A 17,276-nucleotide genomic window follows, 5' to 3' on the forward strand; every position below is an offset into this window, starting at 1 on the left:
GCCAGCCAGCGCGACCCCTGCGCTCCGCATGTAGCCGGGCCCGAGAGCCAGACCCACGGCGGTCTCGGGGCCTGGTCCGGCCGGGGCTGAGCTGGAGGCCGGCCAGGTCGGGGCCCACGCGGCGCAGGAGCCTGGCGCCGGGGTCTCCGGGGCTCCTCGTGACTGCGCGGCCTCGCTGGCCCGGCCTGGAGCGGACTGAGATGGGCTGGCCCTTGGCTGATGCAACTCTTGCCTTTTTTGGGAAGGAGACTTGGGCTGGGGGTTGTCCTGCAGTCGCCCTGATTAGGACTGGTCTGTGGAGGTGCCCCTTCCCCCGCCCTGGGGGCCTTGTCCACCTCTTCTGTTACCCCCTGGCCGGTGGTCTGCGGATGCTGGCCACAGACACTGTGGGAAGCGGGTGGGGGTGGGGGGGAGGTCCTGCTTTGGGGCTGCCTCCCATGGGCAGGATGGGGCCGCCCCCCCCACGCCCCACCCCCGGGGCCGTCTCCCCCCCCCCCCCCCCGCAGTGGCCGTGGCCCCTGTGAAGGTCAGCTATTGCTCTGGCTCTGGACGGGGGGCGTGGACAGGCGTGGGGGGATGCCGGGGTGGGTGGCGGGCCCCCGTCTGCCCATGCTTAGAGAGGGCTGGGGCTAGGCGTCCAGGGCTGGGGTTCCCCACTTAATCACCCTCCGGCACACCCACTAGGAAGCAGCTTTCTTTGTAGACTTAGAGGGGCCTCTCTGGAAAGTCGGGCTCCTGGGGTTGCCCTGTGCAGCCGCCTGGCTTAGCCTGGACCTGGCCTGCGGGAGTTGGCGGCAAGGAGCCACCTGGGTTTTGAGAACTTGGAGACGCTGAGGCGCGCGGGCCGTGGGCCCAGGCGCCGTGGGGGTTCAGATGGGGCAGACGCGGAGCCCCGGAGCCCGGCCCTCGGCCGCTTTGTCGTGGCATTCATTCATTCAGCCATCTTTTAGTAAGCGCCTGTCCTGGGCCAGGAGCGGTGCCGGGAAGACACGGGCCCTGGCCCTCTCCGAGCTGCAGTGTGGGCGGGGAGGTGCTCAGACCGGTGTAACCGAGGGGTACCACAGGGGCAGCCGGGGAAGGGGCGGTCAGAGGCCCAGCCTCAGTGTCCCCATCCTTGCTGAGGAGGGCGGGGCGGGGCGGGGCGGCCGTGGTGGCCATCACAGCAGGTGGAATGGCTGGGTCCCCGGCCTGTCTCCCTGGCAGGCCCTGTCCTCGGCCCTGTCCTCCCAGCCCAGTGCCCGGGAGCTGGAAGAAATGACCAGAGGATCCATGACCCCTCCCAGAAGTGCTGAGGTCCTGTGGCCTGCCCGCCTCCCAGCCCTGGCGGACTCCTGTCCATCCTGTGCCCTCCCCGGCGTCTGCCAGACCACCTGCTCCCCTGACCCTGCTGCACCTGCCAGCTGGGGTGAAGTTGATGCTCACTGCACACCTGTTGACAGGTGGATGACGGGCAGCTGTGGCTGTGCATCTGGGCAGAGCCTGCAACTGCCTGCCCCACCCCCTGTCCCCGTAGCTCCTCTCTGGCCACTTCCACTTGCAGCTCTAGATCTGGCCATGCTGAGCCACGCCTCATTCCCACACGCCACGCGAGGGGTGCTGCCCCTCCTGCCTGGGACAACGCTCTTTCCCCAACTCCTGTCCTCCTCAGCAGGTGATGTGGGCACCTCTTCCTCCAGGAAGCCTCCCTGGGCTCTCCAGATTGTAACTGCTAGCCTGGCCGCTCCTCAGGGGACCGACTTCTGCGGGGAGGGCTCCCCTGTCAGCCCGGAGATCGGCCCGGCGCCGGCACCCACCAGCTGTGGGACCGTGCTGGCAACACGGCAGGTAGCTCTGACAGCCACCACGCGGCCCGCTGACGACAGCTCTCGCTTCCTTCTAGGGAGGCAGCGTCTATGGAGCAAAAGGAATGCCAGGACCCTGCCCGGCCAGACGTGGGCCAGCCTCAGCGCCCACAGCCGACGCACAGATAGCAGAGCCGTCCTCCGGGTAAGACCGGGCCCCGTCCTGGCCCTCCCGCCCCTCCCGTCCCAGCCTCCACCACCTCCGGCGTGGGGAGCAGGGGGCAGTGCCTCTGTCTCCGTTGTACTTTGCTCTTCTCGCCGTGGGTCTGGGGGATCCAGACCAAAGGCGGCGAGGACAGAATTCTTCTCCCCCGTCCTGCTCCCGACCATGGGGCCGGCTGAGGCCTGTCTGGTGTCGTGCCCTCTGAATGCCAATGTTGTGTCATTGTGGACCTCTTATCAGTCCGGGTCGCTAATAGCGCTGCCCCATGACCGCGGCTCCCGCGTGACCGCGGCTCCCAAAGAGTGTTCCGTGGAGCAGCAGTCTCTGCTCACCATGTGAGGGATTTGGGGAAACAGCGGCGCATTGTCCTAGCTCTGAGGGCGGGAGAGAGAGCTGGTAGACCTGGACTCCGTAGCGGGGCCTGGGCCGGAGTCCAGGCTGGCCTGCGCTTGCTGAGTGCCCGTGGGCCTCGGTTTCCTCGTCTTAGGAAGGGGACAGCACTAAGGCCTGCGTCCCTGCAGGACGTGCTGAGGCACTTGGCAGAGTGCGCGCCCCAGGGTGCGGGGCCCGGTCACAGCTGGCGCATGCGGAGACTGATCCGCCTGGGTGTTGGAGGTGTGAGAAGCAGCGTGGTCCCCATTTAGAGACGCGGAAACCGAGGCTCGGCGTGCGGAAGCAGCTTGCCCACGCTCCTCAGGAGGGCAAGTGTGGAGAGACGTGGGCCTGGGGTGGGCCTGGCGTGGTGGGCCAGGGGCCTCTGCCCTCACACCCAGGTCGCCCTGCACCCACATCCCACCGCGGCTCCTGAGCCTCCCCTCCGAGATGTTTTTTTTAAGATTTATTTTATTTATTTGAAAGAGTTACAGAGGGGCAGAGGCAGAGAGAGAGAGAGAAAGGTCTTCCATCCGCTGGTTCACTCTCCAGAGGGCCTCAAAGACCTTAGCTTAGCAGATCGATAGCCAGGAGCCAGCAGCCTCCTCCAGGTCTCCCACGTGGGTGCAGGACCCAAGCACCTGGGCCATCCTCCACTGCCCTCCTGGGCTGCAGCAGAGAGCTGGCCTGGAAGAGGAGCCGCCGGGAAAACTGGGCACCCGTGTGGGATGCCGGCGCCGCAGGCAGCGGCTTTGCCCGCTACGCCACAGCGCTGCCGCTCCCTCCGCCCCACCCCTGTTGTGGGATTTTAAAGGATACAGTAATCTTGGTGGTGGTGGTGGTGGTTACCGACATGGTGGCGTGTTTGCTGCCTGTCTGTACCGTTTGGAGCTTTACCGTGAGACAGACAGTGAAAGCCCCCCCCCCCCCCCCCCGCCCCAGCGTCTCGGGTCTGAATGGGAGGAGTGGGTCTTCTCGCCTGCCGGCCTGTCGGCTGCTCTTCACAGAAGTCAGGTCGTGTGGGAGCTGCCCGGTTGCAGCTTGCTTTGGTCTGGTTTAGTGGTGTCCCCCAGACCTCTCTTCCCGGCAAGGGGTGGGCAGATCTGTGCCACCCCACCCCCACAGCCCTCCTGGTGACCGTGCTGGGAGTTGGCGGCAGCGGGGCGAGATGGGAAGTGCCTGGTGTGTGATCTGGTCGGCGCTCTTGTTTACTGGGACAAGGTCAGCAAACCCTGGCCCTGCCCGGTAGGGGCTTCCTGTTGCTTTCGAAGAGGCCTGAACTGCAGATGCTCGTGCCGGGTGCCGGGCAGGGATCAGGAGCCGCTGGGCCTCCTTATCTGAGATCTGAATTCCTGCCTGTGCCAGGGGCAGCTCGGAGGGAGTAGCGTGGGCCCCCGCCTGGGAGGTCCGGGCCTGCGCTGGCTGCCCGAGGGGGGCCCAGGCCGGGGGTTGGGAGGACACACAGGAGTCAGCTGGGAGCCCGGCCCCTCTGGGATGCTCAGGGTTCAGCTGGTCCTGACTCAGTTTACCCTTGCAGCATCCAGTGGAGGCTTTGGCCTTGGTCCTTTTGCAAAGCTCCTTTGGGTGGGTGGGTGGGTGGGTGACGGCAAGGGGGAGGAGGCCCCGCGAGCCGGGTCTGTGACGGGAGAGTGTCGTGGGCCGAGCTGATCTGGGCGTGAGGCCCTGCGGGAGCTGCTGACTTCTCCCTTCCCTGGTGTTCTCTGGGCTCACGGTCCTGCCCCCGCTCGGCCCTCTCCCACGTTTTTTGTCCCACCCTCCCCAGGAACCTCTTTCTGCTCCGTGGGACGCTGCCTGGCTGGGAGCCCCAGGCGTGCGCCCGACGCGCAGGTCCTCCTCCCGGGCAGAGGAGTGTCCTCTGTCTCTGTGTCCCTGGTCATCCTCGGCGCCACGCCCAGGGTGCCAGGCACCTGCTGGGGACTGCATGCCTCTGCCCACCTGACCCTTGCCACAGCCTCGCTGTGGGGTCAGTGTGTCCGTGACAGATGAGGGACCAGGTCTGTGGCCCCGGGACGCGGAGCCAGCTCTGTTGGCTTGGTGGCCTGCGCTCCTCTGCTCCCCCCTCCGTGGCATCGTTTCCTCTAATTCTCGGCCCTTCAGGGAGCTCCTTTGAAACGCTGTACCCACGGCCCGCCACCCGAGACCTGGGGGGTCAGCTCGGCAGGGCTGGGCCTGGGAGTGTGCACTGCGGAAGCTCCCCCAGCGCTGGGGAGGCTGGCGGGCTACAGACCACGCTGAGGGCCGCTGGCTGGAGTCCATGCCTTCACCCTGGTCCTTGGCTCTGCTGGACGAACCCCTGAGTGCCAGGAGCCCCGCCCGTGGGGGACAGAAGTGGGCTGAGCTCGCCGCAGGCCTGGGCCTGGATGTTGCTGTTCAGTGACTTCCTGCTGCGTGTGCGCGTGTGGACGTGTGTGTGCACGCATGCCTTGTGCACACGTGTGCATGCGTGACGGGGAGCAAGGGTTTGCCCTTCCCACGACAAGGCTGTGCTGGGCGCGGTCTCCGGGGCTTTTACTCCGACCGCAGACGCTCCCTGCTGGTTTCTCGCACCTCGCAGCGAGTTCTTGAGTTCTTCCACCTCTAGACGTCTCTTGAGGGCTCAAGACTTCAGAATTAAATTGCCCGCTGCAGCGTGGCCGCTGCCTGCGAGGACACTCCCCCGAGTGAGTGCCTGTAAGGTTCCGCAGCTTTCACACGCCACGGGGACACCGCGGGCACGCCTGCCGGGCCCCGCCTCCTGACATCGGATCAGCATGGCGGCAGGAGCCGGGCCCTAGGGGGCCGGGTCGGGCTCCCTGGGGCAGCCCCCTCCAGCCCGGAGCCCAGAGACAGGGCAGCAGGTGCTCCCTCGTGCCAGACTCCCTTGGTGCTTGCTGGCCGCTCGCCGGGCCTGGCCGGTGTCTGCGGCCCCTGTGGGTTACCCCGGCCTGTGTTTCATAACCCGTTTAGGAAGCAGCACTGGTGTTCAGAGCAGGTCAGGACCTGTCTCCAGGGCCCCTCTGCCCGCGGGGCCCAGACCTAGCACCAAGCTGGGCTGCCTTCCTGACTTTGCTCAAAGCGATGCCTGAGAGACCGGTCAGAGTCCAGCCTGCTCCGGCCCCTGAAGACGCTTTGTCTGCATGCGTCCCTCGGGAAAGGGGCAGTGGCATCTCCAAGGGCCTGGGTACCCTTGCAGAGGAGGGATTCAGGCCTGGGGTGGGTCTTCCCGCCACCTCTGGCTGTGTGACCCTGGGCGGGTCACCTCGCTTCCCTGGGCCTGAGACCTCACGCCCGTAAAGGGGCTGATAAAACCTCCCGTAATCTCAACGCTGCAGAGTCTGTGTGGCAGGCACTGGTCGGAGCTTCCCGCCACAGCCCTGGGAGGACCAGGTGCACCAGCCCGTTTTACGGTTGAAAGCAGGGCCCGGCCAGGCCGAGTGACTGGCCCGGGCCACACCTGGTGCGGCGGGGAGCCGCCTCACTGGCCTGCGTGGGGGTGGGAGCTGAGGCACAGGAAGTGCTGGGTGCTTGGTGGATGCCTCGCGCCCCACCTGCTGCCCCGTGTGGCCCAGGGGGTGTCCCTCGCTGTCACCCTCCCCTCCAGAAAGCAGGCTCCACCTTGCAGGTTTGCAAGAGGACCAGCGTGTTTGGGAAGCCCAGCCCCAGCGTGAGGCAGAGTGAGGCCGACACCGTCCCTCCCCAGGAAGTGAGGGTGTGCCCTTCTGTGCAGGGTGAGTCCCACGCCAGGCAGCACCCTCAGCCCGCAGCCGCTGACTCACCCCAGCTGGGTGTGGGGACCCGGAGCCCAGTGTCCCGCTCGGGGGCGGGGGCGGAGTGTGTGCGCCAGAGGAGGGGTGAGCCCTTTCCTTCCCCTCCTGGCGCTGAGACCAGAGGAAGCACGCGGCCCTGAGCAGAGCCACAGGCCTGGGACTCCCATGGGACTGGGCCGCAGCCCGGGGCCTGCCCGGGCCCCTGGGAACGGCGCTGCCCCCTTCCCGGGAGAGGGCTGGGCGCAGGGCGGGTGCCAGCCTCCCGCCTGGGAAGTTTTCCCTCTGGCTCTGTTTGTTCCTCAACAAAAGGTCCTCTGTGCCCTGTTTACCCGCTGCCTGCACCCGCCCGCGCCCAGGTGTGGGAGCTGCCAAATCTGCCACCGCGTGGGGTCGGGCAGGCTTAGGGGCGCCCCTGCGCGTAGGGGAGACAGCGTGTCATTTCTAGGGCACCCCGTGCATAGGGGAGATGGCGTGTGATTTCTGGGGCGCCCCTGCCTGTAGGGGAGATGGTGTGTGATTTCTGGGGTGCCCCTGCGCGTAGGGGAGACGGTGTGTCATTTCTGGGGCGCCCCTGCCTGTAGGGGAGATGGTGTGTGATTTCTGGGATGCCCCTGCGCGTAGGGGAGACGGTGTGTCATTTCTGGGGCACCCCTGCACATAGGGGAGACAGCGTGTCATTTCTGGGGCACCCCGTGCATAGGGGAGACGGCGTGTCATTTCTGGGGCACCCCTGCACGTAGGGGAGACGGTGTGTGATTTCTGGGACACCCCTGCGTGTAGGGGAGACAGCGTGTCACTTCTGGGGCACCCCGTGCATAGGGGAGATGGCGTGTCATTTCTGGGGCACCCCTGCACATAGGGGAGACGGCGTGTGATTTCTGGGGCACCCCGTGCATAGGGGAGACGGCGTGTCATTTCTGGGGCACCCCTGCATGTAGGGGAGACGGTGTGTGATTTCTGGGACACCCCTGCGTGTAGGGGAGATGGCGTGTGATTTCTGGGGCACCCCTGCACATAGGGGAGACGGCGTGTGATTTCTGGGACACCCCTGCGTGTAGGGGAGACGGCGTGTGATTTCTGGGGCACCCCGTGCATAGGGGAGATGGCGTGTCATTTCTGGGGCACCCCGTGCATAGGGGAGACGGCGTGTGATTTCTGGGGCACCCCGTGCATAGGGGAGACGGCGTGTCATTTCTGGGGCTCTGTCCTGCAGGAAGCACCAAAAGGAAGTGGACCCTGTAGAGCAGGGTTGACGCCCGGTGCTGCTCGCGGCTGCCTCTCTCTCCGGGGTCCTGAGCCTAGAGGGGTCTCCAGGAGTCACGGGAGGTCCTGGGGCCTCTGGGTGGCCTGGCCCCTGCCTGGAGATACCCGTTCTTTGGCTCAGCCCGCACCCAGGTCTGTCTCCCTGAATTCCGGTTATTTTGTTTATGTGTTTATTTGAGAGTCAGAGTTAGAGCTCCCATCTGCGGGTCCATTCTCCAGACGCCTGCAGGGGCCGTGAGGGCCGAAGCTGGAAGCCAGGACCGCAGTCGGATCTCCCACGTGCGCGGCAGGGCCCGCTGCCTGAGCCGTCGCAGCTGCCTCCCGGGTCTGCGTCAGCAGGAGGCTGGATCGGACGAGGGCTCGTCCCAAGCTGAGTCTTAACCACCAACCAAACGCCCACCTCCATTACCCTTTTTTGTTTTTGTTTTTGTTTTTAAGATTTATTTATTTATTTGAAAGGCAGAGTTACAGAGAGGCAGAGGCAGAGAAACAGAGAGGTCTTCCATCCGCTGGTTCACTCCCCAAATGGCCACAGTGGCTGGAGCTGGGCTGATGCAAAGCCAGGAGCCAGGAGCCTCCTTGGTCTCGCACGTGGGTGCAGGGGCCCAGGCACGTGGGCCATCTTCCACTGCTTTCCCAGGCCATAGCAGAGAGCTGGATCGGAGGTGAGCAGCCGGGACTCGAACCGGCGCCAATATGGGATGCTGGCACAGCAGGCAGCAGCGGCTTTACCCTCTGCGCCACAGCACCAGCCCCCACGCCCATCTTACTTTAATTCCCACGGGCACCCAGTTTGTATCTGTGAGCCCGTTTTGTAGCTCTAGTATTTCCACCCCGCACTTGAGGAGGCTGACCCCCTGGGCTCCAGTGAGGAAGTCAGCGGTGGAGGTGGCGTGTGGGTGCCCGGACTCGGGTCTGACAGGGACCTTTTCCTGATGTGGTACGGGGCAGCTCCTCCTCGTACGCTCTCTCCCAACCCTGAGAAAGCCACAGCATGAGCAAGGTCTTTGCAGTTTCCCCGGGAGTTTTGTTCATAGGCGCCAGCGTCGTGGCTTGGCCGGGTGAGACGTCGCTAGTGCTGCCTGCGTCCCGTATGAACGCTGATGGGAGTCCCAGCCGCTCTGCTTCTCCACCAGCTTCCTGCTGATGCCCCTGGGAACGTGGCGGAAGGTGGCCCAGGTGCCTGGGCTCCTGCCACCCACACAGGACACCCGGTCGGAGTTCCGGCCGCCGCAGCCGTTGGGAAGTAAGCCAGCAGGTGGAAGAAGGCGCTCTCTGTCCCCGCCTCTCCCTCTGCAGTGCTGCCTTTCATACAGCTCAAGTCAGGGAACCAGCAGCTTGCTATTTAAGGATGTGGACGTGGCCAGCGCTCCGCAGTCTCCCCCACCCTCAGACTTGTCCCCATGGTTCCAGGTAGATCTTCCCAGGTTCGCTGCACACGCAGTGACAGGTTTGTGACTGATATACTCTTTTTATGTCTTCTTTTTTTTTTTTTAAGATCTATTTATTTATTTGAAAGTATTACAGAGAGAGAGGGAGGGACGGAGAGAACGAGCTTCCATCCGCTGGATCACCCCACAAATGGCCACAACAGCCAGAGCTGGGAGAGGCTGAAGCCAGGAGCCAGGAGCCCCATCCTGGACTCCCACGTGGGGGCAGGGGCCCGTCTTCCGCTGCTTTGTCAAGTGCTTTAGCAGGGAGCGGGATTGGAAGTGGAGCAGCCGGGACTCGAACTGGTCCCTTATGGGATGCTGGCACTGAGATGGCGGCCTAACCTGCTGTGCCATGGCACCGGCCCCACACTTTAAGAATCTTATTTATGTATTTGAAAGGCAGAGTTACAGAGAGGGGGAAAACAGACAGATCTTCCATCCCCTGGTGTGCTCACCAGACGCCCGCAACAGCAGGAGCCAGGAACTCTACCCGGGTCTCCCGTGTGAGTGGCAGTGACCCACAACCTGGGCCATCGTCTGCGGCCTCCCGGGCACATTATTAGCAGGAGCTGGATCAGAAGTGCGGTGTAGCCAGGACTTGAACCAGGCACTTCCACGAGGGATGCCGGCGCCCTGAGAGCCGCACTGTGGTGAGGCAGGTTAAGCCACCCCTCGAGTCGTTCATGTCGCATATTATGGCAGGGACCGAGTTCTTCTCCACACCTGATCCAGCTTCCTACCAGTGTGCACCCCAGAAGACAGCAGGTCATGGCCCAAGTGGCTGGGTTCCTCCTGTCCATGTGAGACCCAGAAGGAGTTCCTTGGCCCAGTCCTGGCTGTTGCAGGCATTTGGGGAGTGAACCATTGGATAGAAGATAACTCCCCCCAACCTGCCTTTCAAATAAATAAACACAACTTTTTAAAAACTTTGAAACTCTAAACAGAAAGGCTAATTGCCTAATTATTGGTTCATGCTGTGTATTTGTGTTGAAATACTATACTGTGTCTCATAAAGATGCACAGGTATTACATATTTATCAACAACTTTTTACAAATGGAATAATTGGAGAAAATGAGACGCCGGCCTGAAGCGCTGTCCCCGTTAGAGCCCGGCTCCCCACCCCTCTCCTCCTGGCCCTGCAGCCCCCCTCCCAGCTTCTGGTTGCGGTGACGCCTTGTGTGAGTGGACTCGTGCAGTGTCCTCCCGGGACTGGCTTCTCTCCCGGTCACGTTTGTATATTCTTGTGAGTTAGTGTGTCTTGGTCATCTTACATACAGCGTCACTATATACAGCTCTGCGCAGCAGGCAGCATTATTCCTCTTCTCCATCCGGTCTCCCATGTGGGTGCAGGGGCCCAAGGACTCGGGCTGTCTATCACAGCTCTCCCCGGCGCGTCAGCGGGAGCTGGGTCAGAGGTGGAGCAGGCGGTGGCTGGCCCTGCTGCGCCAGAACACCATCCCCGTTATTCCTGTTCTGAGGTTTGCAAAAGTGGGGGCAGGGGTTTGGATACAGGTGACGGCACTGCATCCCACGTGCAAGAGCCTGGGTTCGATTCCCGGCTCTGCTGCAGCGCCCGCTCGTGCGGACCTTGGGAGGCAGTGGTGGCTGCAGGGACTGGGGCTCTGCCGCTCACAGGAGAGTGCCGAGCTGAGTTTTCAGCTCCTTGCTTCAGCCCCAGCTGTGAGCTGGGCCATTGCAGTCGTAGTGGAGTGAACTAGCAGATGGACGGTCTGTATGTGTGTGTGTGTGTGTGTGTGTGTGTGTGTGTGTGTGTGTCTTTGCCTCTCAAGTAAATAAATAAAATGATAGAACACAGGGGCCGGCCTTATGGCACAGCGGGTCAAGCTGCTGCTTTCGGTGCCAGCATCCCAGCCGAGTGCCGGGTGTCCCAGCTGCTCTACTTCCGATCCAGTTCCCTGCTAATGCCCCTGGGAAATCAGCAGACCATGACCCAGATACTTAGGCCCCCGCCACCCGTGTGGAGGACCTGGATGGAGTTCCAGGCTCCTGGCTTCAGCCTGGTCACTGTGACCATTTAGGGAGTGAACTGGCAGGAGGGTGATATCTCTCTCTCTCTCTCTCTCTCTCCCTCTCCCTCTCCCTCTCTCCCTCCCTCTCCCTCTCCCTCTCCCTCTTCCTCTCTCTCTAACTCTGCCTTTCAAATAAAATAAAATAAGTCTTCAAAAAATTGTAGAAAATAAATACTATTTCAAAAACAGAGGCTTGGCTGGGCGTGGAGTCGTTTGGCACTGGAGCTGGGTTGGAGCCCCCACGCCCCCACAGCTCCAGCTCTGCACACCCCGACTCTTCCCGCCACCGAGGGGAGCGTGGGGGCTTCTCTGGTTTGCTCATTTGACTCCTCAGGGCCAGGAAGGCCCCAGCTCTGCTGCAGGGACCCGGTCCCCCTCTCCAGCCCCCCCATACTGCCTTGTGGGAAGGGCCCCTTCTGCGTGTCCCTGGGGCTGAGCAGGCCAGGCCAAGGGGGCACCCCGTGAGCGGCGGCGTCCTCGGGGGCCGAGCTCCGTCCGCTGTGCGGGGAACTGGCCGAGCCCCCCCCCCCCCCCCCCGGGTGTGAGGAAAGCCAGGCCGGCGGGTGGAAATGGTGACTGTTCTGGTGAATTTTTGTGTGATGAGATGGCTCAAGCGCTCAGAAGAGCACAAAGCCGGGGCTGGCGTCAGCTTCGTCAGCCTTCGTGTTCTACAGGAGTTGCACTGTTGTAAGCACACGCTCGGGGTTTCCAGCTCAGCCGAACCCCCCCCCCCCCAGCCGAAGCTGCCGTCTGGGTGCTGCGCCCGTTCCTGTCCCTGCACTGCACCTGGGTGCAGCCGTGCCGGAGCCCTTACATAACCCGTGTGTCATCCTACAACTTGTCTGGCTCCGCCTCGTCGCCACCTCCACCGATTCAGAGCTCTCCATGGTTTGAATGGAGCGATCTGCCTTTCACCTCCTAGTGAATATCTAGGTGGCTTTTTTTTTTTTTTTTTTTTTTTTGGCTGTTGCAAACAGCCCTGCCCTGAGCCAGTCCGACTGCTTGTGGGAGTGTCACCGGGAGGGAAACGGTGGACTGGGGGGCGTGTGCATCCCCGCCCCCCACCTCGCGTTGCCACATCTTGGCCAGCCCAGGGACTGACGTGGTGGTATCCCAGCATCTGGGTGTTTGCATTTGCCTTCCTTGATTACTGATGAGGTTAAGAATCTTTTCAGGCACGAGTTTCCATTCGCATATTTTCCCTGTGAGTTTCCCTGCTGGACTGTCTCTTTGTAGAAGTCCGTCTTTGGTCCGGATGTTAACCCTTCAGTGGCCAGGCCTGCTGGAACCCTCTCCCCCCAGCCCGTGGCTTCCTTGCGCGCGTCTGTTGCTGTGCCTGGTCTCAGCTTTAATGCGATCATGGGATCAGTCTTTTCCCACAGGAGTTTGTGCAGTTTGTGCTGACATAGCCTTCCCTGTCTTAGCAGTAAGATGGTTTCTTGGATTTTTCTTTAAACTGCTTAAAGTTTAAAAGTGCACATGTCTGTCTCTCTCTCTTCTTCTTCCGTTTGAGAAGTTTGGAGACACAGAGCCCCCCGTTCACCGGTTTGCTCCCCACCTGCCTGCGATGGGCAGGCAGGCTGGAGCCAGGAGGGAGGAGCTATTGCTGCAGCTCTCGGGTCTGCACAGGGGGGAGCTGGAACCCAGATACCAACCCAGGACTCAGGTGGGGTGCCCCATCCCGGCCATGGGTCTTCCTTTTATTTTTCTCTCTTTTTGAAAGGTAGAGAAACAGACACCTTCTCTCCTCCTGGCTCACGCTGTAACAGCCAAGACTGGGCCGGCTGAGAAGCCAGGCGTCAGGAACCAAGTCCAGGGTGCTCCCCGGGGGGCGGGGACTCGGGCACCCGGACCATCACCTGCTACCCTCCAGGGCGCACCCCAGCAGGAAGTGGAACAGAAGGTGATTCTGGAACACTCCTGTACAGGATGTGGGGGTCCCCGGGGCGGCCCCTAATTCAGTGGAATTTATTTTTGTAGAAGGAAGGATCTGGGGCTCTTTCCACCGGAGAAACAGCACCATTCAGGGGTGCCCGTCCTTCCCTCCAAACTGGCAGAGTCGACACTGGCGAGGTTTCCAGGAGCCGGAAACCGGGTGGGGTCTTTTTCAAGGCTTGCTGTTCCGTTCTCTTGGTCAGTCCACGTATCCCTTCATGACCTGCACAGGTGGAGTTCCTGTAGCTTTGTAGTGAGCCTCAGCATCTGGTAGGTGTCCCTTCCTGCCTCACTCCTACCTGGCCGTTCTCCATCCTTCCAAGTAGTGATTAGAGACGTTTTTTGTCTTGGGGCCGGTGTTGCACAGTACACTAAGCTGCCACCTGCCGGTGTCCGTTCCAGCTCCCTGCTCATGTGCCTGTGGGGGGCCACCCAAGTCCTTGGTTCCCTGCACCCACGTGGGAGACCCAGGTGGGAGCTCGGGGGTGCTGGCTTTGGCCTGGACCAGTCCCGGCTGTTGGAGGGTGAACCAGCAAATGGAAGATCTTGCTCTCTCACATTCCCTCACCTTGAAATAAAAATAAATAAATCTTTAAATACATTTTTCCTTAATTACTTAGTAATGTGTTTCTAGTAAAAGGCAGAGCTAAGCCGGGTGAAGAGGCTGTGGGCAGCGGTGTGGTCTCACTGCAGGGGTAACTCGGGCTAGCGGCTGCGAGGTTGCATGGTTGAGTGGTGAGATTACACCTGACCAGGCCAGGCCAGGCCAGGCCAGGCCAGGATAGGCGGGCGGCTCAGCAGGGAGGCAGAGGGCTGAGCGCGCAGTCCGGTTGAGGCCGGGGGTTTTAAGGAGATGGGTCTTTGTCTTCACACATCTCCTCCTGAAACAAAAGACTTTATGGATGTAAATAGAAAAACTCCTATCTGAGTTTTCTCCCTGAAGTTACCAGACAGGAGGAAGTCTGGCTGGCACGCCCCACCCCCCACCCCCTTAGAGGAAGGGCAGGGAGGGCGTTTGAAGTTCAGATACTGGGCTGCCCCTGGCAGGTTATCGGGATGACTTTGAGATGCATATGCCAGACGTAGACGTCTTCTCTTTAGGCCTTTGTCACACCACACATAAGCTCATATCTGACTTCCCACCTACCACCTGGGTGCCTGAATCTTCCTCCTGGAGCCTTCCCCAGCCAGTCGACTGCCACGGGTCTCGCCCCTCTCCTTCCTGGGTCCGGTCTGGTCTCACAGCCCCTCCCCTACTTCCGAGTCCTGGACTCTGCCTGAGGGGCCTGGCAGGAGCTTGGTGGTCCCTGTGCCTCAGGGCACCTGGTCTCTCCTTCCCCCAGCCCTGGTGGGTCCCAGCGCACTTAGGTGGAAGCCAGAGGGACTGCACAGCACGCTTGCTTTTTGTCTTTTCCCTGCTGCTCCCTTTTCAAACCCTGCCATCTTTGTCCTCTCCTAATTCTCCATCTCCTGGGGCAGCGACCTGACCTGCAGTGACCCTACCTGTCTGCCCCGCCCCCCCGGAGTTGAATACCTGACCCCGCTTTTCTTCTTTCTTTATTTACCAGCCTTGGCTGTCCCAACCGCAGAGATAGTGCATGCTGGTTAAAAATTGAAGTGGCTGTTTTAGACTTCTTTTTTTTTTTTTTTTTTTTTTTGACAGGCAGAGTGGACAGTGAGAGAGAGAGACAGAGAGAAAGGTCTTCCTTTGCCGTTGGTTCACCCTCCAATGGCCGCCGCGGCTGGCGCGCTGCGGCCGGCGCACCGCGCTGATCCGATGGCAGGAGCCAGGAGCCAGGTGCTTTTCCTGGTCTCTCATGGGGTGCAGGGCCCAAGCACCTGGGCCATCCTCCACTGCACTCCCTGGCCACAGCAGAGGGCTGGCCTGGAAGAGGGGCAACCGGGACAGGATCCGGCGCCCCGACCGGGACTAGAACCTGGTGTGCCGGCGCCGCTAGGCGGAGGATTAGCCTAGTGAGCCGCGGCGCCGGCCTGTTTTAGACTTCTGCCTTCTGAGAGAGCCCCTCCCCACGCCCGGGTTATCACGTGGGGTTGCTTTTGCCAGTCTGGATCTCAGCTTTCTCCCCGAGGCTCTGCCTGAGGGCTCCCTCGGCCTGCTGGGAAGGCCCTGCCGCGTGCTGCTGCCCTCCAGCCTTGCCGTGCTGCCTGGCCTGTGCGCCAGGCCCCAGCCGGCCATGCCGCATGTCGCCGAGCCCTCTGCGTGGCTTTCACCTCTGCGTGCTTGGCTGCCCACGCACTTGCCCCCCTCAGCAGGTGTCTGCTGATGTCGGTTTTGTCCTCTGCCTCCTGCTCACTTCCACTCCCAGCCGCTGGCCCTGAACCCAGGGGCCTGTCTTTATCCTCAGCCACGGGTGGGAGAAGGTGCACAGCGACCCGACCGACGGCACTCTGCCTGCCAGTGACAGAGAAAGCCTGGGGGCCCCACCTGACAGCTCTCCTGGGTACACCTGGGCGTGCTCACAGGCGCACCGGAAGGGAAGGGAGCCAGGGGCTCGGAGAGGTGCGGTCACACCTGCCCAGGGTCACTCTGCTTGTGGATGGCAGAGCCCCAGACGGACCCTGGGCTGTCTCTCCATATCCTCACTGCTCTGCAGGACTTGCGCTGTGCCTGCCTGAGGGCCCACACAGGCAACGGGAAGCCCCATCTCGCTGGTCTTTGCGATGGTGCAGGGCGCTGGTCACCGCCTGGATGCCGGGGTGCTGCCCAGCTCTCCCTCTTTGCTGGCTGGCAGCAGGGGTGGTCAGGACAAGGACAAGGGTGTCTGGTGGCAGCAGAGCCCTGCTGGAGTGGCTGGGCCGTGGACTAGGGGGAGGAGGACCCAGGCTGGTCGGGGCCTGGGTGCACTCACCCCTCAGTGCCTTGTTTCCACTTTTTTTTTTTAAGATTTTTTATTTATTTATTTGACAGGTAGAGTTACAGACAGTAAGAGAGAGACAGAGAGACAGAGAGACAGAGAGAAAGGTCTTCCTTCCGTTCGTTCACTCCCCAAATGGCCACTATGGCCGGAACTGCACCGATCCAAAGCCAGGAGCCAGGAGCTTCCTCCCGGTCTCCCATGCAGGTGCAGGGCCCATGCACTTGGGCCATCCTCCACTGTCTTCCCGGGACTAGAACCGGCACCCATATGGGATGCCGGCGCCGGAGGCGGAGGATTAACCTGGTGCGCCACCACGCTGACCCCTGTTTCCACTTTCTGTAAAAATTAGATTCATTCATTTGATATTTGTTAGAATGACAGAGAAATCTTCCATCCGCTGGTGCATTCCCAAATGGCAGCGATGGTCGGGGCCGGTCCAGGCCGAGGCCAGGAACCTGGAACTCCATCCAGGTCTCCCCTGTGGGTGGCAGGAGCCCCAGTACTTGAACCTTCCCCTGCGGCCTTCCCAGGGGCATCAGCAGCAAGGAGCTGTCTCGGAAGAGGAGCAGCCAGGACTTGAACCAGCGCTCCAGTGTGGGACGCCAGTGTCCCGAGCAGCGTCCCGGTGCCCGCCCCAAAAGCGTTTTCTGCCACCTAGAAAAGTGCCCCCAGTCCCCCGCACCTGCTGCCTTCCCTTCAGGTGTGCCCAGGGGAGCCGTGAGGTGGGGGTGTGCCCCGACGGACCCCCCTGCACACCGGAGCTGAGGGCTTTCTCTGCCACTCAGGGGCCGTGTGAGGCCGGGCAAGTAACCTCTCCCTGAGCTTCGTCTCTGTGCCTGTGAATCGGGCGAGAGGAGCCTTGCCCAGTCTCCAAGAGGAGGAGACTCTGCCCCCGCTGCAGCGCGGAGGAACCCGAGGGCTTTACGCTGGGCAGAGCCGGCCCTGGAGAATCAGGTCCAGAGAGGCAGGAAGAAGACGGGGCGGCGGGGAGCCTGCGGGCGCAGGGGCAGGGGCGGCTGTGCAGCCGTGCGTACGCTCGGTGACTTCGGTGTGCATTTTACCACAACACAGAGAAAACAGAAACACAGGCACACAACGGCGGGCGCCGGCTCCTGTGAGGACCCGGGGCGTGGCCCTCAGCCTCACGGGGAGCTGCTCTAGCTCTGGCAGGTCCCTGCCTGGGGCTCCCTCTGCTTCCGCAGGGCAGGAAGAGGGAGGGCCCGGGCCACATCCCCCTGAAGCTGCTGCCCTGCTCGCCCCCACCCTCGGCCACGCCCTTCTCACCCCAGCCGCCTCCCCTCCCGGCCTCTCTCAGGGTGCAGCTCCAAGTCTGCTGAGCACCTGCTGTGTCCTCTGGGGGCACCTGGCCTGGCCCCACCCTAAGCCAAGCACCTTAAGTGCATTAGATTCCAGGGACTCTTGGCAGCAGCCCTGGGAGTTGCTGGCCCAGCAGGAGCCCAGGCCCACCTCAGTGCTGCTTCCTCCATCCTCAGTGTGAGGGGAAACAGCCCCATGGCCCAGGCAGGGGCCCTGCAGGCCCTCTGACCGCCTGCCACCACCTGTGGGGGCCTCACCGTGGGGCGGGGGCCCGG

General features: G+C 62.2%; 1 protein-coding gene across 1 annotated transcript in view; it reads left to right on the forward strand.

The window, feature by feature from the left end:
* Positions 1 to 17,276, forward strand: part of LRRC8A (leucine rich repeat containing 8 VRAC subunit A) — a 28,009-nt gene that overhangs the window by 573 nt on the left and 10,160 nt on the right. The window contains exon 2 of the mRNA XM_051838510.3: positions 1,880 to 1,986. The gene's annotated coding sequence lies outside the window, so the exon portion shown is untranslated. The remainder of the gene's footprint in view (positions 1 to 1,879; positions 1,987 to 17,276) is intronic.

Source organism: Oryctolagus cuniculus, chromosome 1 (genome assembly GCF_051225735.1).
Source record: "Oryctolagus cuniculus isolate XC-2025 breed Fujian yellow rabbit chromosome 1, ASM5122573v1, whole genome shotgun sequence".
Taxonomy (NCBI): Eukaryota; Metazoa; Chordata; class Mammalia; order Lagomorpha; family Leporidae; genus Oryctolagus; species Oryctolagus cuniculus.